Genomic DNA, 21,117 nt, shown 5'->3' on the forward strand with positions numbered 1-21,117 from the left:
TACAGACATTGGACAGAAGAACCCAGGATATGCAAACAGAGGTAAACAGGTTCATGGAGAGATTCCAGGTATTGCAGAATAGAGGACTCCCTAGCTTGCTGAACAGCGGAGGGAAATTATTCACCCATGAACAGTATGCTAAAAGAGTGAATGTTTTTGCCACAGCACAGGTCAATGAGAAGGCCAGCACTTCAGAAGACACAGGGCCTATTACAGGGCAGATTTTCTATGGCAAGATAGAAAATCTATTTTATATAATGAATGAAATCAATCACTTATTTGATGTGGCCCCAAATTTTTTCAAATATACTGAAGCAGAAGAGACAATGGAGGCCATCCTCAGGCACCAGCTCCCTACACAAGAATGGTGGACAGATGCAATCCAGAGAATATTGTAAACAGTAACTCAGGCACCAACTTCTGTTTTTCCTACAAATTTTGATGAAAAGAGAAGTCAACAAAGTCAGCAGGCATCACAGATCAGAGCTGAGCCAACTCAGCGGATGTAGAGGCCAACAAAGCAGAAAAAGAGAACCACAGCTGGCAAACCCGAGAACGCACTACGTAGCCAAAAGTAAATGCGTATCTCCAGAATCAACACAGAGTAATGTAACCGACTCAGTGACTCTTAAAAGTCAAAACAATCCTCTGACAGACATGAAGGGCATTTACGGTGCATTTAACATTGTAATAACTTCTTGCCTACTTTCTGAACACTACTGAAGATATTTTCTCTCTCTCAGATGACTCAATACCTGAGATATTTTGTATACATATTCCTATATAAACCCCTTTGCATGAGATAGCAAGGGTTGTTGTGAATTTCTCCTGAAGAGTCTCTTATGCTGTAATTGTTTTCTGAAAGTTAATAAAGGAAGCAATGGAATTTCGTGGATGCTTGATGTGTTGAAGATGTTCTGTGCCTGTTCATGACTGCTGGATCCCTGCGTATCTTACCATGCAATAAGTCTCTGTAACTCTCTCCATGTTTAGTTTGTTTTGTTATAAATCCATATACGCTATCTGATTTCCAATATTAAGCAACAGAGAAAAAGAATAACTCCCAGGATTTGCTCACTGAGCACCCTGAGTTCAGTCTGTGTTGTTTATAAACGTTTTCTTTAGGTGTAATCTATATAAAGTGTGATTCTTAAGCTGCTGCACTTTCAGAACACATCTTTCACGTTGACCACTGTTACAGGAATTCATACCTTGCTCCTGTGCTCTGCGTTCATTTCATCTCACCACCATAACAGAAAATTCTTAACAGATTTCTGCTGGTTGGCACATATCATTGCTTAAATTTAAACTTGTCTGTTAAATACACAATAGGCCTTGCAGTTAGAACACTACTCAACATATGAGATAATCTCACAACATCTAGACTCCATTGCCCAATGGAAGCTCAAAATCGAATTATTACATCATAAGACCTGAAAGAAATCCTTCAACCAAAACATAAACAAAACCTGAGCATCATAGCTAGCCTAAAACACAACTACAACAAAGATAAATCATAAAGAGAGAGCCCTCTCTGGTTGCAGTTAGGCTAGGAACTGTAACCCAAAGATTGGTTAGTGGTTACCCCGGCCGTATTCCCTTGGGAGTCATAGGGAACAACCTGGGTGTTAACATAATTGGCGACTCCACTGGGGACTTCTTAAAATTTTTTTTCAATTACTATCTATCTTCCAAAGCTACTAGCAAGCCTGAAACCAGCCAAGAGGCCTTAGAACTGTTTCTGTAATACAGGGACAACTTTAGGGAAGAGCTAGTTAGGGAATCTTCATCCTAGCTTTGGAACATATATAGCCATTCCAAAACTTTCATCCAGTTCTTGCATATATAAAACTTCCTGTACAAGTTCTAAAGAAAAATTAGAAGCTGGCTCCCAAGAGAAACCCAAGGCATACTAGGGCAAATCTTGACCCTAATCAACCCATCATTGTTGATAATCCAAATACCATTCCAAAAAACATTAGGAGACAGCAAAAGCAGGAGAAGCCTGCTGATTCAGATATAAGCTCAGATCAACCTATCCTCATTCCCACTCCCTGCAAAGTTCTTTTCCGATCCACCCCTAGTTCCCCTAGTTCATCATCAACACCTCAAAGTCCTCCTCTCACATCTTCACCCACTGCACATACCCTTTCAACCACTCCCCCATTTGTTACCCATCCCATTAACCCTGTTACACCAGTAATCCCTGTTGTCCCATTTATTCCTGTCAACCCTATAAATCCCATAAACATGGCCAACAGGTATGCACCTCTGCAGATACCAGCTAATGCTGCAGCTTTACCTCAAGATTATCAAAGTAAAATCTCATATTTTGACTCAAATGGCTCTCTAACAGCTATCCAGCATGCCAAGAAGATGCAAGACCACTTTGAGACCTATGAAATAGATGATGACACTGTCAGAATGAGAATTTTTGTTCAAAGTTTAACTGGGGATGTTAGAACTTGGTTCAGATCCCTCAATGCAAACTCCATTACAACACCTGATCAGCTTTATGAAGCTTTTACTGAGAGATGGGAGAAGAAGAAAGATCCTCTCCACGTACTTGGTGAATATGACACTATTAAGAGAGGTCCCCAGGAGACAGTTTTGGAATATTGTGCTAGGTTTAACAATGTATATAATGCTATTCCACAGAACTTAAGGCCCCCTCCTGATTTAGCCCTATATAAATTCCCTGACGGTTTTGACCCTGATATGGCCTATCAGTTGAAAGAAAGAGATCCTCCAACCCTTGCAGAAGCTCAAAGGGTTGCTGTCACAGTAGAGGCTAACCTAATCGCCAAAAGAAACAGGGCAAAGTTGGAAAAGAGGACTGTCTTCAAAGAAGAACCCTCGGGTTTTGATCAAAAGCTGGATGCAATACTAAATAGCATGAAGAGATTAGGTGAAAGAGTGGAATCAGTTGAGAGAAAGTCATCATGGGAAGCATCACAAAGCAACCCTCCTAGAAATCCGAATTTTAGGAGAACTCAGAACCCAAACACAGGAAAGACAAGTGCTGAGCAAGATATTAGACCCCCTTTTCAAGAAAATTATGCAGAAACTTCCACATCTAATGAACTTAACGAAGATCCGGAGATTAACTTAATGGGTCTGGATGGTAAAAGCCATGTTTTCTTAACACAAGAGGACCATGAGGAGGATGAAATCAAAACATTCCAAACCAAGTCAGGAGAATCTTTTGATTTTAAACAAGGATATGATACTGCTGTCTATGAAGTCCATAAACAGTACAAACTAAGGAGTAGGACTGTAAATGTAAATCAGCCTGAAAAGATAAAAGATAAACAACAGTCTAAAGAAACCACAGTCACAGAACCTAATGACAAAACAAACTTGCCTTCAAAAGAAGTAGTGGTCGAAGAGGTTACTGAACTACTGTCACCACTACAACAACCCATGGCAACTTCGTCCTCTCGCCCTGATTTAAATACTACCCCCCAAAACATGAGTGAAAAGGGCAGGTCTCTAAGTCAAGATGAAATCCAACAAGAAGATTTAATGAACAAAGAAAGGACTGCTATCCGTGACTCCAAAGCCCAAGCTGACAAACCTTTTGACCTAGGCACAGAGATTGGTAAGCTAAAAATAGCAATTCCCCTCTCAGAGTTAGCCAAGCATGACATATACAAGCAACAGATCAAGAAATCCCTTCAACTCACTAATAGCAAAGATGATGTAAATGTGCTAGATGACACTCCGGAATTACTGTTTGGCCCAGAGGTAGATGGAAAAATAGTAGTCACAGGGATATTACCTTTTTATGTCAGCCTGCATGTTCATGATAAAATACTGCATAATGCAATGTTCGACTCAGGCGCCTCTCACAACCTTATGCCAAAAGCAGTCATGGAAAGATTGAACTTGGATATAACAAGACCATACAAAGACCTGTTTTCCTTTGATTCTAGCCAAGTCAAATGTTTAGGCCTAATAAAAGATTTATGTGTGTCTCTGGTTCAATATCCCAACAAAACCATTCTAATGGATGTTGTAGTCGCTGATATCCCACCTAAATATGGGATGCTGTTATCAAGATCATGGGGAGCCAAACTCCAAGGCTCCTTGCAATTAGATATGTCATATGCCACCATCTCTGTCTTTGGGCAACCAAAAAGACTTTACAGGGAAACACTCATGAAGTACATGGTCAGCAGTGAAGAAAAGCCTCAAAATTTCCCAATATATGCTGTCCATTCAGACATAGACTCATTCATTCTCTTCAATGACAGCGCAAGCCTCTTAAACAATGATATTGGGACTAACAAATTCTTGCAAGAACAAAACATTAATCAAGCAAGTAGCACCCACAAAACATCAATCAGTCCAACAATAGACATCATCCCTCCTCTAGTTGTCAAAGATTGTCAAACAAGTGATGAAACTGTCCTAGAAAACAAGCTGGAGAAGAAACCCCAACTCCTGCTTACATTACCATCCCATGAACAGAATTTTAAATCTCCTGTTCAGCAAGATATCCTGTGGGTCCTAGAATTTGATGGCTCAGTTAACAAGTTAGGGGCAGGAGCTGGAGTTTGGATACATAACAAAGGGAAAGACCATGCAGAAGGCAGGGCTTATAGATTAAATTTTAGATGCACTAATAACATGGCAGAATATGAAGCTCTGTTACTAGGTCTCAAACTAGCAAAATCATTACAAGCTCCTAGGCTCTCCATCATGGGAGATTCTGATCTAGTGATTCAACAAGTGAAAGGGAGTTTTGTCACCAATGACAAAAGATTGAGGTCCTACAGGTCTGCTGTAATTGAAATATTGGAGACGTTCTCTGAGTTCTTTATCACAAAAATTTCCAGGGGCCACAATCTCCATGCACACAGCTTGGCAACATTTGCCAGCACCTTCCAATTCCCACTAGAACCCAATAACTGTTTCACAGCCGAGGTCAGATACAGACCCTCCATTCCTAACAATGTCAAAGAATGGCAAGTATTTGAAAATGACATGCAAATAAACAATTTTTTAACCTTACAACAAGAGTTCACAGGATTAAATATTGACACTGAGTCAGCAAGTCAATCACAAATACTTGAGTCAGCAAGTCAATCACAAATACTTGAGTTAGCAAGTCAATCACAAATACAGTTTCAACAGTCTGCTCACCCAATGTCACCTAGAACAACAAAACAATTATTGAGTCCAACCATTTTCAACAATGAAAACATTCAACAAATTCACCAAATTGACTGTGAAGAGGTGAGCAGCGCTGAAACTGAAATCATACAACTCAGAGACAATTTCCTTCCAGTAGGCCTTGCCCCACTAGAGGACATTTTTGATTCAAATGACGTCCCCAGGAAACCAAAGATGCAGCCATTAGATGCAGCAGTTGAAGAATGTAACATTGGTACTATTGACAAGCCTAAAATAATAAAGCTATCTGCTTCTTTGCCCCCTGATCAAAAACCCAAATACATTGACCTCTTTAAAGAGTTTCAAGATGTTTTTGCATGGGGCTATGAGGATCTAAAATCCTATGATACTTCTGTCATCCAGCATACCATTCCCCTCAAGCCTAATCAAAAACCATTCAAACAGAAATTGAGAAGGATCAATCCTGTACTCCTTCCTTCCATTGAAAAAGAATTGCATAAAATGTTCAAGGCTGGTATCATAGCACCAATCAGGTTCTCTGAGTGGATTTCAAATTTAGTCCCTACAAGAAAAAAGACTGGTGAAATTAGACTTTGTGTAGACTTAAGGAATCTAAATCAAGTATCACTCAAAGATAACTATCCTTTACCCAAAATGGATCACATTCTCCAAAGAGTGGTGGGGGCTTCAAGGATATCATTGCTTGATGGATTCTCAGGCTTCAATCAAATCCTAGTACACCCTGATGATCAAGACAAAACTGCATTTACAACCCCATGGGGAACTTTCAAGTATGTAAAGATGCCCTTTGGATTGAAAAATGCAGGGGCAACGTTTCAAAGAGCAATGGACATTGCTTTTGCAAAAGAGATTCATGACTTCTTGGTCATTTACTTAGATGATCTTACACCCTTTTCAAAATCTGACCAAGAACACTTGAAACATTTGAGACAGATTTTCATAACATGCAGAAAATATGGCATTTCCTTAAATCCCAAGAAGTCATTATTCGGCTTGGAAGAAGGGAAACTCTTAGGGCACATTATTTCAAAAGATGGCATAAGAATTGATCCAGATAGGATACAAGCTATCCTACAAATGCCTCACCCAAGGAATGTCAAGGAGTTGCAGGGATTCTTAGGAAAAATCAACTTTTTAAGAAGGTTTATCCCAAACTTAGCAGAACTAATCAGATTATTAAACAATATGCTAAAGAAAGATTCAAAGGTAAAATGGACTGTTGAAGCAAAGCAAGCCTTTGAAAGTATAAAACTGGCCTTGACTCAAACCCCAGTGTTAACCAATCCTCAGTTTGACAGAGACTTTATCATTTTCTCCTTTGCCTCCCAGCATACTATTGCTGCTGTTTTATTACAGAAAGATGATCAAGGGAATGAGAAGCCTATTGCCTTCTTCAGCAGAGCTCTTAGAGATGCCCCTCTAAAGTACCAAATTATGGAGAAACAAGCCTATGCTTTGATCAAAGCTATTAAAGACTTTAGGATTTACATCCTTTACTCCCATGTTGTGGCTTATGTACCAAGTCCTATTGTCAAAGACATTCTCACCCAAGAAAACTTAGAGGGCAGAAGAGGAAAATGGATTGCAAACATACTAGAATTTGACATTGAAATAAAACCTACAAAGGTAATAAAAGGGCAAGGTTTGGCCAAATTAATGACAGAAGCAAATTTCCAAGCCTTAGATATCAATCAACTGGACCGTGAAACAGAGCTGGCGACTCCAAAGATCAATGTAGCCTTTGAACAATCTCCTTGGTACTCTGATATCTGTTATGTGTTACAAAACCTGTGTGCTCCCCCAGGACTGTCCAGAACTAAGTGTAGGTTCCTAAAAATGAAAACATCTAGATTTTGTGTGATGGATGGAAATTTACTTTGGAAAAACCATGAAGGGATATTGCTGCACTGTCTAATGGAGAATGAAACTAATAATATCATGCAAGACTTCCATGCAGGAGACTGTGGTGGACATTTGTACTGGAAGTCCACTGTGGACAAGATATTGAGGGCTGGTTATTACTGGCCCACCATGTTCTCTGATGTTAAAAAGTTCACAACCTCATGCCACAAATGCCAACTGTTTGAGGGCAAAAGACAGTTGCTTGCACTTCCCTTAAGGCCCATTGCAACAGAGAGACCTTTCCAACAATGGGGCTTGGATTTCATTGGGGAAATTCATCCCTCATCTTCAGGCCAACACAGATGGATTTTAACAGCAACAGACTACTTCACCAAGTGGATTGAAGCTGCCCCATGTAGACAAGCAAATGATTCAGTAATCATTCAGTTTTTGGAAAACAATATACTGGCTAGATTTGGCTGTCCAGACAAGATAATAACAGACAATGCTGCTGCCTTCAGATCCAAGAAGATGGTGAACTTCTGCCATAAATTTCATATTACTCTGGGCCACTCTACTGCATACTATCCCCAAGGAAATGGCCTTGCTGAATCATCAAACAAAAGTTTAATAAATATCATAAAGAAGGTGCTTGAAGAGAACAAAAAGAATTGGCATAAGAAACTGGTCAATGCTTTATGGGCAGATAGACTAACAACAAAAAGATCAATTGGGACCAGCCCATATGAGTTAGTCTATGGATTAGAAGCCAAATTTCCTTCATCACTAGGAGTGCCTGTTATGAAGCTTCTGCAAGAAAGTCAAGCAGAGCCAAATGATATGCAAAGGAGGATCAATCAGATAATCTGTTTACAGCAAACTAGAGAACAAGTTTTCAGCAGAGTGCAGATATTACAAGAAAAATTAAAAAAGGCCTTTGATAGAAGAACCAAAGCAGAAGATTTCAATGTGGGAGACAAAGTTTTAAGATGGGATGCAAGAAGAGAAGAGAAAGGGAAACATGGAAAATTTGATTCTTTATGGAGAGGACCATTTGCTGTCCAAGCAGTCCAAGGTAACAACACCTACTTCCTTAAAAGTCTGATTGAAACTGACTTGGATGAAGGTCCTGTCAATGGCAGGATGCTGAAGCACTATTTTGACTTATTCCCATGAGTGCAACCCAAGGTTCCCTTGTATATATGCAGATGTACATATTATTTTCTGTTTAGATTGTAAAAATGCAGTTTTCTAAGTGATTCACCAACCAGCAAAAGGCAAATAGAATCAGAGGTCTTCCAAGAAAGAAACACACAATTTTGACACATCAGAACAGCAAATTTCAAGATTGGTATGGGCAGGCAAAGAGCAAGGCAATCTGACCTGCTGTTCTTGGTCTTTCAAAAGAAAAACCATCCCCATGTGGAGCCACTGTTGGATACCTATACCAATAGGTTTCATATTTCATGATTAGCAAGAGAAAGTCCAAATATGCTCTGCTTTGACATCACAAAGATCCCATATTTCCAAGGAACAAGAGGTGTGTAAAGTGTTTCAATGATTGATGACCTTATTTTCAAATTTTTATGGATGATCCAACAGTCTAATCTGGATCATGCCATGTGTTCAATTTTCTGCTATAGACTAGAGAAAGAAGTCTGTCCAAACAGCTGAATCTTGGCAGACAACTAGTTTAGGTAGAGAAGAAAAGGTTCCCAACAGCTTAATCTGGGACCTTGGAAGAGATAAGGGTAGAGGTAGATAGAAAAAGCAAAAGAAAAAAGCCAAAGAAAAGAAAAGGCAAGTAAGGGTTTGCAAGTCCAAATGCACCCTCCAAGAAGAAATAAAAATGCTAGGTAAGTAGCTGGGTAGGTAGTTGGGGTTGCAGAAAGGTTATCCCTATCATTGCAAGAATGGTGATGGTGGGCAGCAAAGAAAAAGATTACAGCAGGAAGCATGACTAATTTCCCTCATTCCCCTCCAATTTCATTTCTAACATTCCACCATCAGCCTAGATTCATGGAAAAGACTAAGGTTTCATGGTGGTTCTTAATCTTTAAGAAGCCACATTTCTTGTCTAAAGATCTTTTCATTTTGATCTACTCTTAAAACCAAGTTTGTTTCATATAAACTTAATGGTTTCTCCCTCCACTTACCCCCTCCTCCATACTAACACTAACCCTACTATATAAATCCCTTATATCACCTTTTTCCCTAATATTACTAACACCAAGGTGTATAAATCCCAAAATCTTATAAATACCCACCCCCCTTGGCATTATAGCCAATAAAGTCTCGAGTCAGGAATCAAATGACACCAGGTCATGTTGATGAACCTATGCCAACTACCCCTTCCCCTTCATGAGCTGATTCCTCTATTTTTACCCCTTTTGCACATAAAAAACCCCTAAAGGGCTTAAATTCCACCTTTACCCGCTTCAAAGGGCAAAAAACATGAAAAACCCACTTTCCGCCATATAACCAAGGTTAAGCGCATGCAAATCGTTTTTTCGAAATACATTGAAAACCCGTTCAAAACATGTTTTATTGCCTCCGCCCGTTTCCGTATACACTGCCCATGTCAACTCCCCGATGACCGTTGGATCAGGCCCTCCAGATCCAACGGCCCTGATTGCATCGGAGTCCTTCCGACGTCCGACAGTTATACGTACTATCCCCCTGTCATATTAGCCATCCGACCACCGTCCGATCAACCTCCGTAGATCTAACGATCACCATGACGTCGGAGCTCATCCGATGCCCGAAACTTATCTCCCGACGTCCGTATTTTGAGGACGTCACTCCGCTGCCACGCGCCCTCACCACAATGCGTCGGAGGTACAACTGCAGATACCGCCCCCATACAGGAAGTGGTGTGATACGAAACCACTGTCGGTTTCCGGGTTCCCCATCCCGCCTGCTCACGTCATCACCGTGTCATCAACATGTCATCGCTCCGTCACCCAGGTACGCTGTCCCGTCAGTCTCTTGCCTTGCCATTGGTCCACCTGTCCTGCCATCTCACTGCCCCTGTGGACCAACCAGACCCCGCCACGTCACCCGATGACGTCAGCATGACGTCATCCGACCTTGACCCCACCAATGACGTCATGCTGACATCAGCACGGATTCGCGCCAAAAGCACCAAAAGGTCTATTTTAGCCAAAAATTCGCGTTTTTACCATTTTTGTGCATTCGTCGTTGTTGTGTTCTGCATGCAAAACTACGTTTAAACCTGCACCAGCCGCGGAAAAGAGTTTTCTGACCACCGGAACGTCAATTTCCTCAGCGCCAACAAGCTCTGACCGATCCAAATCTACAGGTATTCCTCATTTGAGCTCTGAAACTCCATTTTCACTGCATTTCGCATGTCAATGAGTAACAAACCTTAAAACTCCAATTTCACCGTTAAATACCATCAAGTTGACATTTAAATTGAACCAGAGCTGTCACTAAGCTACTGTCAAGCCAATTGTAGGCAATTCGAAAGAAAACTGTCACTGGTTCGCGCAATCGTGAACCCGTCACCTGTAGAAGACAAATACACCGCAAAAAGAGTATCCTCTGAACATTTCCGCCACCCACATAATCACACAGAGGTAGTATTTCAACTGCTGCAGCCTTTCTTCCACCTTTCACTTACAAAATCATCATTATCTGCAAAGAAGCCTTGTCTGTGTTACTCTGCATAGTAACAGCAGTCCTCAAAACAGAATTACATCCCAAGAAGAGTCATGGACCCCCCTGTAGCTCCTATAGCCCTCAATGTGGCTCCCCTGAATGTCCCTAATAGAACATTGGACACCAGAGCATTAGCAGACTTGGACTACAAGATAACAGAGGAGATGTTGAGCAGAAGCAGGTTCCATTTGCAAATCCTAAATGAAATAAAGATCAAACATGAGAGGGGGACAGACATCCTGGGAATTTGGGATTCATTTCTCCCAATATTCAAGCTTCCTCAGGTTAATCAATGCCCTGAGTTTGTCTACTTAGTTGCTGACCACTATGATGCATCCCAGAGGGCAGTGCTGGACTCTTCAGGCTCAATTCTGTTCCTCATTACCCCTGAAGCCATCAAGGAGATGCTGCAGTTCAACACAGATCAAAAGTTGGTCCCTCTGTCTTTAGCTGATTTAATAGTACAGGGAGCCAGAACCACAGAGGCCCAAATTACTAAGATCAACCAGCTGTTCATCAAGGCTGACACTCTACAAATTCCTCCTATCAACTGTGTTTACCTCAACCAATTGGGCCTAGACCTGGTTGACATGATCAGTCCCATCCTGGGATATGATTCAATAGAACATGTGGATGAAACAGTTATACAAATGATGCTTATGTTTTCCCCAGGAAAGAAGCCAATCCCCTATGATTATGCCACATACATATCAGACAAGATGCATGATCAGTTGATGAATTTGTCAAGAGAAAGGGTGTTTAGATACACCTCTTACCTATATCATCTGCTCCTTTACTTCCAGCATGATAAGTTCTCCTTCCCAAAGAAGAGAGTAGATGCACAGGGCAATCTGAGATCAGTAGTGTATTGGACATCCGTTTTTCACATAGTAAGCTGCTCTCGATACACTTACTGCGAGTTTATTGATCTTTTCATCCATCCAGCCTTGACTCTACTGTTGGGTTCACCTCCTCCCAGATTGACAGATGAGATGAAAAGACTCCTTCAGCTATCAAAAGCATACAGTATTGGGGATTGGTACTTCTACCAACACCACACCGTCATTAGAATGTATGGGTGTGAGGTGCCTCCATTTAGATTACCCAGATATGTGCCTATGAGGCTATTTGCTTTAGAATACTTCAGACAGTTTGGCTTTGTGGATATGTTCCACTTCTCAGGCAGAGGTAAAAAGGCACAGCTAAAGGTCAAAAGTCAACTTGGCCATTTCCTCTATAATGAAAGGGATGAAGGGTGGAAAGAAGCAGATAGAATACTTGGGGGGTTGGGTCTCAAATACAGCTTCCTATGGAAACCTTATGACCCTAACAACTTCATAACCATGAGAAGGCTGAAATACAAACTATCTGCCTATGATCATTGCAGCCTTCCTCACATAGAAAAACATGCCAACCAAAGCAAATGGAAGAGAGGCACTCTGGAAGAAGTTGTTACACAAGAAGAGCTTAATCAAAGAGCTCTAAACAACCAAAAGAAGATGGCTGACCTTGAGTTTTATTCACAGGTCCCTTCACTTCCAGGCACACAAATTGGAGCAGCAGCCTCCTCTTCAACCACCCCACAGCAGACTACAAGAGTTGCTGGAAAGATATCAGAGAAGGGAAAAGAAAAGGAGATGGAGGCAGAGAAAGAGATGGAGCAGGAGCAACAGCAGGAACAGCAACAAAAACAACAGCAGCAAGCAGAAGGGCTGCAGCAAGGGCAGCAAGAAGAATCAGGACAGCAAGAGCAACAACATCAAAAAGAACAAGGGCAGGAGCAGTCTGCCCAGCAAAAGAAAACAGTGGAGACTCCTCAGACCACTGAAAGAACAGTGCCTACAGGACAAGACACCACCTTTGATGCCTCGGTCCTCCAAACCCCTCAAAAGGAGGATACATTTGTCTTTAGAAAAAGGGACAGAGAGACTCCCCTGACATCCTCGATGGATCAAGGAGAGAAAAGGCAGAGACTCAATGATTTTCCAGAGGATGATATAGCAATAAGAGAGGCATTGGGCATGGGCCCACCCAGCAGAGAAACTTCAGCAAGTTCCTTCCAACAGGAACAAGACAGGACCATGGGAGGGGAGGTCAGCTCCTCTAGCCAGCAGAAAGAAGGACAAGTAAGCATCAAGCAGCAGTTTATAGACATCAAGAGGAGAAGTGATCCTATCAAGGTACAATTGTACAATCACCTGCTAAACATGGCTCCTTCCAATCAGCAGAGACTTATGTTTGCTTTTGATGTAAGTGAATGAAAATTGACAATGAGTCACTTTATGCCCACGGCACTCCGGCCAGAATCTACTGCTGACTATCTTAGGACCAACCTAGAGGTCCTTGCCAAAGATATACACCCTATGGACAAAATTGAGCTGCATAAGCAAACTGGAGAAATGGTGTATGCTTCATTGGCCGACAAGACTTTGGACAATTACAAATTAACAAGCAGTCTGAATGCCACAGCTTCCCAGCTAGAGCTAGAGATGGCCTCTTCTCAGGCCAAAGACAACAGGATAAGAACCCTGGAGGAAATCATTGTAGAAATTGGGCACAATCCCAATGACATCAAAGGGATACAAGAGATCCTGAAACTTAGAGATGCTGACATGGCTGCACTAAGAAAGAAGATCAAAATTCCAGCCACTATCCATCCACAGACTGATGAGGTAGCAAAGCAAAGGTATGAGCAGGATTCTACTGCCCTGCTAATTTCCATTTACAAAGAGCTTTGGAAGGCACAAGAAAAATTGGGGCAATATGAAGCTGCACAAGCACCTCTACAAGCATCATCAAAACAAGCACTAGAAGGGCAGACATCTCAGCCCTCTCCACAAGTTATCAATCTGGATGAGACTATTCCTACTACTGTGCCTCCACTTCAGCAGGCTGAACAACCAGCCACATCTACTTCAGCAGCACCCATCAGCACAGATCAGAGCCTAGACATGCAAAAGCTAAAGAATGAAATACAAGTTTTGGAAGCCCAGATGACAGAGCTGAATGAAACTAAGGAACAGCTGGCCAAGGTAAATGAAAGGCATGATAAGAAAAAAAGAGAAGTGGGAGAGAAGGTCAGGGAAATCAAAGCCCTTAAAGACAAAATCAAGGAGCGTGAGAATGAGCTCAAGCTAGATAAAATCATAGCTGAGATCAGAGCAATGATGTGGTCCAATATTGGTAAATCTATCAACAGCCAATGGCCATACATCGAGACAATCCATGAGCAACTAGAGCTCATTCCAAAGGCACAGAGAGAAATCAGAACATCAAGGGCCTTATTGGGAAATATGCCTGAAATTGCTACAAGAATGATCAATGTGCTCAATCACAAAACAAGTTCTCAATTGGCCACCATGGGAATTGCAAATAGAACTGAAACTATTCAAATGATCAAGAGGGTTCTTACTCTTAGAAATCTGGTACAGACATTGGACAGAAGAACCCAGGATATGCAAATAGAGGTAAACAGGTTCATGGAGAGATTCCAGGTATTGCAGAATAGAGGACTCCCTAGCTTGCTGAACAGCGGAGGGAAATTATTCACCCATGAACAGTATGCTAAAAGAGTGAATGTTTTTGCCACAGCACAGGTCAATGAGAAGGCCAGCACTTCAGAAGACACAGGGCCTATTACAGGGCAGATTTTCTATGGCAAGATAGAAAATCTATTTTATATAATGAATGAAATCAATCACTTATTTGATGTGGCCCCAAATTTTTTCAAATATACTGAAGCAGAAGAGACAATGGAGGCCATCCTCAGGCACCAGCTCCCTACACAGGAATGGTGGACAGATGCAATCCAGAGAATATTGTAAACAGTAACTCAGGCACCAACTTCTGTTTTTCCTACAAATTTTGATGAAAAGAGAAGTCAACAAAGTCAGCAGGCATCACAGATCAGAGCTGAGCCAACTCAGCGGATGTAGAGGCCAACAAAGTAGAAAAAGAGAACCACAGCTGGCAAACCCGAGAACGCACTACGCAGCCAAAAGTAAATGCGTATCTCCAGAATCAACACAGAGTAATGTAACCGACTCAGTGACTCTTAAAAGTCAAAACAATCCTCTGACAGACATGAAGGGCATTTACGCTGCATTTAACATTGTAATAACTTCTTGCCTACTTTCTGAACACTACTGAAGATATTTTCTCTCTCTCAGATGACTCAATACCTGAGATATTTTGTATACATATTCCTATATAAACCCCTTTGCATGAGATAGCAAGGGTTGTTGTGAATTTCTCCTGAAGAGTCTCTTATGTTGTAATTGTTTTCTGAAAGTTAATAAAGGAAGCAATGGAATTTCGTGGATGCTTGATGTGTTGAAGATGTTCTGTGCCTGTTCATGACTGCTGGATCCCTGCGTATCTTACCATGCAATAAGTCTCTGTAACTCTCTCCATGTTTAGTTTGTTTTGTTATAAATCCATATATGCTATCTGATTTCCAATATTAAGCAACAGAGAAAAAGAATAACTCCCAGGATTTGCTCACTGAGCACCCTGAGTTCAGTCTGTGTTGTTTATAAACGTTTTCTTCAGGTGTAATCTATATAAAGTGTGATTCTTAAGCTGCTGCACTTTCAGAACACATCTTTCACGTTGACCACTGTTACAGGAATTCATACCTTGCTCCTGTGCTCTGCGTTCATTTCATCTCACCACCATAACAGAAAATTCTTAACAGATTTCTGCTGGTTGGCACATATCATTGCTTAAATTTAAACTTGTCTGTTAAATACACAATAGGCCTTGAAGTTAGAACACTACTCAACATATGAGATAATCTCACAGCATCTAGACTCCATTGCCCAATGGAAGCTCAAAATCGAATTATTACATCATAAGACCTGAAAGAAATCCTTCAACCAAAACATAAACAAAACCTGAGCATCATAGCTAGCCTAAAACACAACTACAACAAAGATAAATCATAAAGAGAGAGCCCTCTCTGGTTGCAGTTAGGCTAGGAACTGTAACCCAAATATTGGTTAGTGGTTACCCCGGCCGTATTCCCTTGGGAGTCATAGGGAACAACCTGGGTGTTAACAAAGCCTACAAGTCCCCTTCCTTTGATTCCTCTTGTGATTCTTTAATAAGAGAACAAGAAAAACTCTTACACCTTGGTTTTCTTCATCTTGGAAACTCTTCTAAGAAAGCTTTAGCCGCCCAGCAGCAACCAAATCCAAAGAATCCTAAGAAGTTGTATCCTAAAAAGAATGGTCCTAAACCAAACAAGGGTCCTAAGCAATTTCAGCCTCAAAATGAAAAATCATTTCAACAAAATGATAAGACAAATAAAAACAAAGGGAAGAAGACAGATAGACATTGCAACTTTTGTAATCGAGATGGCCACTTAGAATCCAAATACTTTAAGAAGATGGAAGCCTTGGAAGCAACAATGAAGAAGCATAACATCCATTTGGAGCACTCTTCAACTTCAACTTCATCTTCAAGAATGGAACTTTCTGCATGTGGTTGTCAAGCATCTCGGTCTGGCTATGCACTAAATGTATCTTCTTCTTCTCATTCTCATGAGTGGCTCATTGATTTTGGAACTTCTTATCACATGGCCAAAAACAAAGCCATGTTTTCTTCTTTAAATGATTGTAACACCAAAAATATATATGGTGGTGATGATAGATCTCTTAGTGTTGTAGGGACTAGAACTGTTCATATAAAAAATGGTCAATTTAATGATGTATTATGTGTTCCAACCTTATCCTGCAACCTTCTATCTGTATATCAGATAACTCATTCAGGTGAAGGTAAAATCGTTGAATTTTCACCTCACGATGTTGTAATTAAGGACCTAAGATATCCTAGATAGATTTTAGCTACTGGCATTGCTGATGATTCTACAAGGTTGTATAGGTTTCACAACTTTGGGTCATCAAATCTTCCCTCAGTATTTGTTGCTCATAATGATGAAGTGAGAAAAAATTGGCATGAGCGATTTGGTCACTTAAACTATCGCTCTCTTCAGAATCTATGTAAAGAAAATATGGTGACAGGTCTTCCAATGGTATCTTGCAGAGATGGTGTTTGTTCCGGATGTGTACTCAAAAAACATCATCGGGACAGTTTTGAAAAACGTGCGTCTTGGCACGCCTCAGCCCCTTTACAACTTGTGCATAGTGATTTATGTGGTCCACTTCCAGTTGCTTCATTCTCTGGCTACAAGTATTTCTTAACTTTCATTGATGATTTCTCCAGACGCACTTGGGTATACTTTTTAAAACTCAAGAGTGAAGTATTTAACATGTTCTTGGCCTTTAAGGCCTTTGTTGAAAAACAATCTGGACATCAAATTCTTAAGCTAAGATCTGATAATGGCGGAGAATATGTTAAAAACACATTCATCAACTTTTGCACTGAGAATGGAATTCAAATGCAACATACTGTTCCATATACTCCACAACAAAATGGTGTCGCTGAAAGGAAGAATCGCACCTTAAAGGAAATGGCTAATTGTATGCTTCAATCTAAAGGACTTAGTCTTAATTATTGGATAGAAGAAATTAACTGTGCAAATTACATAATAAATCACACTCCTACTAAGGTTTTAAAGAATATCACTCCAGAAGAAGCATGGAGCTCAATTAAACCAGATGTAAGTCACTTTCGTGTTTTTGGAAGTGAAGCATGTGCCCATATTCCAGATGAGAAACATAAAGCTTTAGAACCTACGAGTGAAAAATGTATTTTTGTTGGATATCCTGAAGATGTCAAAGGATATAGACTTATTCCACTTAAGTCCAAAAATGTTATCATTAGAAGAGATGTAAAGTTTGCTGAAAATATATCGGCCTGCGAGCCTAGTTTGGCGGATGTGCCACCTCTCCCTATCTCTTCTAATTTTGAAAATATTTCTTCTTTAGATGATGAAAGCGAGGATGAAAATCCTCCCCCACCTTCTCAGGATCCTCCTTCAGCTCCTCAGCTTCCAAAATGGGTCCGTGCTACTCGGGATGCAACAGGTGATCTTGTTGGTGATCCTACAGATCAGTGACGTACACGTTCTCAGTTCGAGAGAGCCTCTTCTTTATTGGCTCAAGCTTCAGTGAATTATGATCCTGCCACCTTTGCAGAACCTTCAAGCCATCCAGATTGGGAAGCAGGTATGAATGAAGAATATCATTCATTATTGGCAAATGATACATGGGATCTTTTTCCTCTACCAAAGGGACGAAAACTTGTTAGATGCAAATGGGTTTACAGAACCAACTATGGACCAGATGGGAAAGTTGATAAACATAAAGCTCGTCTTGTTGCTAAGTGTTTTTCACAAGTTGAAGGCATTGACTATACTGAAACCTTCTCCCCTGTTGCCAAAATGAACTCTATCCTCCTTGTTCTTTCCCTTGCTGCCTATTTCAAATGGGAAGTCCATCAAATGGATGTTAAATCCGCCTTCTTGCATGGGGACTTGCATGAATAAATCTATATGGAACAACCTATTGGCTTTATACAAACAGACTCCAGCCTTGTATGTCGGCTTAAGAAATCCCTTTATGGTCTCAAGCAAGCTCCTCGAGCTTGGTATGCCAAAATGGATAACTTTCTTTTAGAAAATGGCTTTTCTAGGTGTCATTCTGACAATACTGTCTACACCAAGAAAGTGGGCAAGTCTCTTATCATTCTTGTTCTCTATGTTGATGACCTTATCCTGACTGGTAGTGATCCCAACCTTATAAACCATGTGAATTCTAGCCTTAAAAGGAAGTTTAAAATGATAGACTTAGGACACTTACATTATTTTCTTGGTCTTCAAGTCTTGCAATCCAAGGAAGGTATTTCCCTTTCCCAATCCAAGTATGCTTGTGATATTCAACGCCATTTTCACATGGAAGATTGTAAGCCAGCCCCTTCTCCCTTTCAGTCTGGAGTCAAAATTTCAGTCACTTGTACTTCTCCTGAAGTTGATGCTACCTTATACCGTCAACTTGTAGGAAAACTTTTATATCTAACCCATACTCATCCTGACCTTTCCTTTGTTGTTGGCCTTGTTGCTCGGTTTATGCAAAACCCACGTGAAAGTCATTGGAAAGCAGCTAAAAGAATACTTCGTTATGTTCGAGGTACAGTTCAGTTTGGGATTCATTACAGTGCCGAAGCATCTCCTCTATTGGTTGGTTTCACTGATTCCGATTGGGCTGGTGACCCTGATGATCGGAAGTCTACTGCAGGTTATGTGTTCACTCTTGGTTCAGGACCTATTACATGGGCTTGCAAGAAACAAGGTGCCATTTCTCTTTCTTCAGCAAAAGCAGAGTATCATGGTGCCGTAGAAGCTAGTAAGGAAGCCTTGTGGCTTCATTAGATCCTGTCAGAGTTTGGCTTTCAGCAGCAGCATCCGACTACACTTTGGTGTGATAATCAAAGTGCCATTCAACTATGCAAAGATCCAGTCCAACATCAGCGCAACAAACACATTGAACTGCACATGCACTTCATAGGAAAGCTCATTCATGACCATGTTCTTGAAGTGCAATATTGTTCAATAGATGATCAAGTTGCAGACATCTTTACAAAGGCTCTCACAGAGGCGAAGTTCACTAAACTTCGATTTATGGTTGGAGTTTAGGAAGTTGTCACTAAGGGGGGATAGGCTCTAGTGCCTCCTTCCTTCTCCTATTGTGTCATATTTGTAAATCCTTCAATCCTATCCCAAGTTTTTCTTAAGGGGGGATGTTAGGATATTCCGACACATGGGAAATAGTTAAGTACAACTTGGTCTAGTATAGAGTTAGGTAAAGTGTGTTTCTTTACTATGTACATTTTTTAACTTACAATCCGACAGTCACGATATGTAGTGATCTGACGGTTCATTCTCGCCACGGTATTACCGACACTTGATCCGTGGCTTAACACCCGATTGGTCCATGATCTCTATTTAAAGAGCATGGAGGGTCATTTGTAGGTTAACCGTTCATGAGAGAAGCTTATGTAAATTTTCATTCTTTTATTAATAAATTTCCTGAAGTGGCCGCGTTGGCTCAGGCCGTGGACTGTTTCCCTCTTTGAGGGTTTTAACCATGTCAAAATACTGGTGTATTCATCTGTGATCTGTTTGTGAGCGGTGTCCTTTGGTGTTCTGTCTGAGGAACTTACCCTGTAAATTCCTACACAATGTACCCTCACATTTACTAAGGAGAAGACATGGTCCTCTCCATGTAATTACATCTCACATTCCCCAATGTACCCTCACATTTACTTGGGAGAAGACATAGTCCTCTCCATCTCATTATCAATATATATATATATATATATATATATATATATATATATATATATATATATATATATATATATATATATATATATATATATATATATCTATATTCATCTCACATCCCAATTGTACTTTCAGATTTACTTGGGAGAATACATGGTCCTCTCCCATTGATTTCCCAATTTTATATTCATGTCACATTTCCAAATGTACTCCCAACTTTACTTGGGAGAAGATAAGTGAACTGTAAGGATGGATGAGAAGTTAATGATATTAATGAGTGGTGGGTGAGATGGAGAAGAGAGGGAGGGTATAAAAAGGGAAGGGGGAAGGGAGAAAAGGGGGATGTGGGGTCTTGCTTATGATTTTGGGGTTGGTTGTGATTTTAGAATTGTTGTGATTTTGAAGACCTTAGGAACCTGTGGAGGTTTCTTGGGTTGTTGAGAGGAGGGAAATATTGTTCATCTTGGTCTAGATCATTAATCTTTGATACACACACTACATCTGGTTGGACTTGGACTCGGAGGGCTAGGGAACTTGTGGAGGTTTCTTAGGGCTAGGAATTATTTCCTGGTTGGCTGGGAGGTAAATCCAGTTGGGTCCATCAAGAGGAGCATTTAGCAGGAGCAACAAGACAAAGGTATCTCCATCAACCACCGGTACAAGTATTCCCCATAGACTACTTTTGTAAATTTTATCATAATGAAATATTCACCTGAAATTATGCTGATTAGAATAAAATGATAGAATTGTATTTGTTTAAAAGCCATGTAAGTAAGTTATCGCCTCTTATCACATTTAATTTAATAAGAAAGTAGATCTGTTAGCAGACCCTAGGGTAGGTCTCTTACATATGGTATCAGAGCCTTGGTTCAAAATCTGGACCCAAGGCCCTCTAAACCTACAATTTATACTTTCAACAAGTCTCCACAGCTCATTTCTGGGCATGAATGCGCTGAGAATCAAACACGGGCTAGTCGTAGTGAATTCCACCTGCCTGTAGCTAGAGCAGCCCATATGAGAAAGCCCATTTTGTATGCATATAATTTAGTACTTAGCTAGTGGTGGAAATCCTACATGTTTTTGAAAACTAACTCCCTTCATTTCACTCACATTGAAAACAATAAGCATAATTTAGTAACTCTTCACTGTAAGTATCTCAGCGGTCATAAGATATCCAAGCTTCCCTA

The sequence above is a fragment of the Pinus tabuliformis genome, chromosome 8, assembly GCF_031772625.1.
Source record: "Pinus tabuliformis cultivar Carrire ecotype Pingquan chromosome 8, CPIR1, whole genome shotgun sequence".
Lineage (NCBI taxonomy): Eukaryota > Viridiplantae > Streptophyta > Pinopsida > Pinales > Pinaceae > Pinus > Pinus tabuliformis.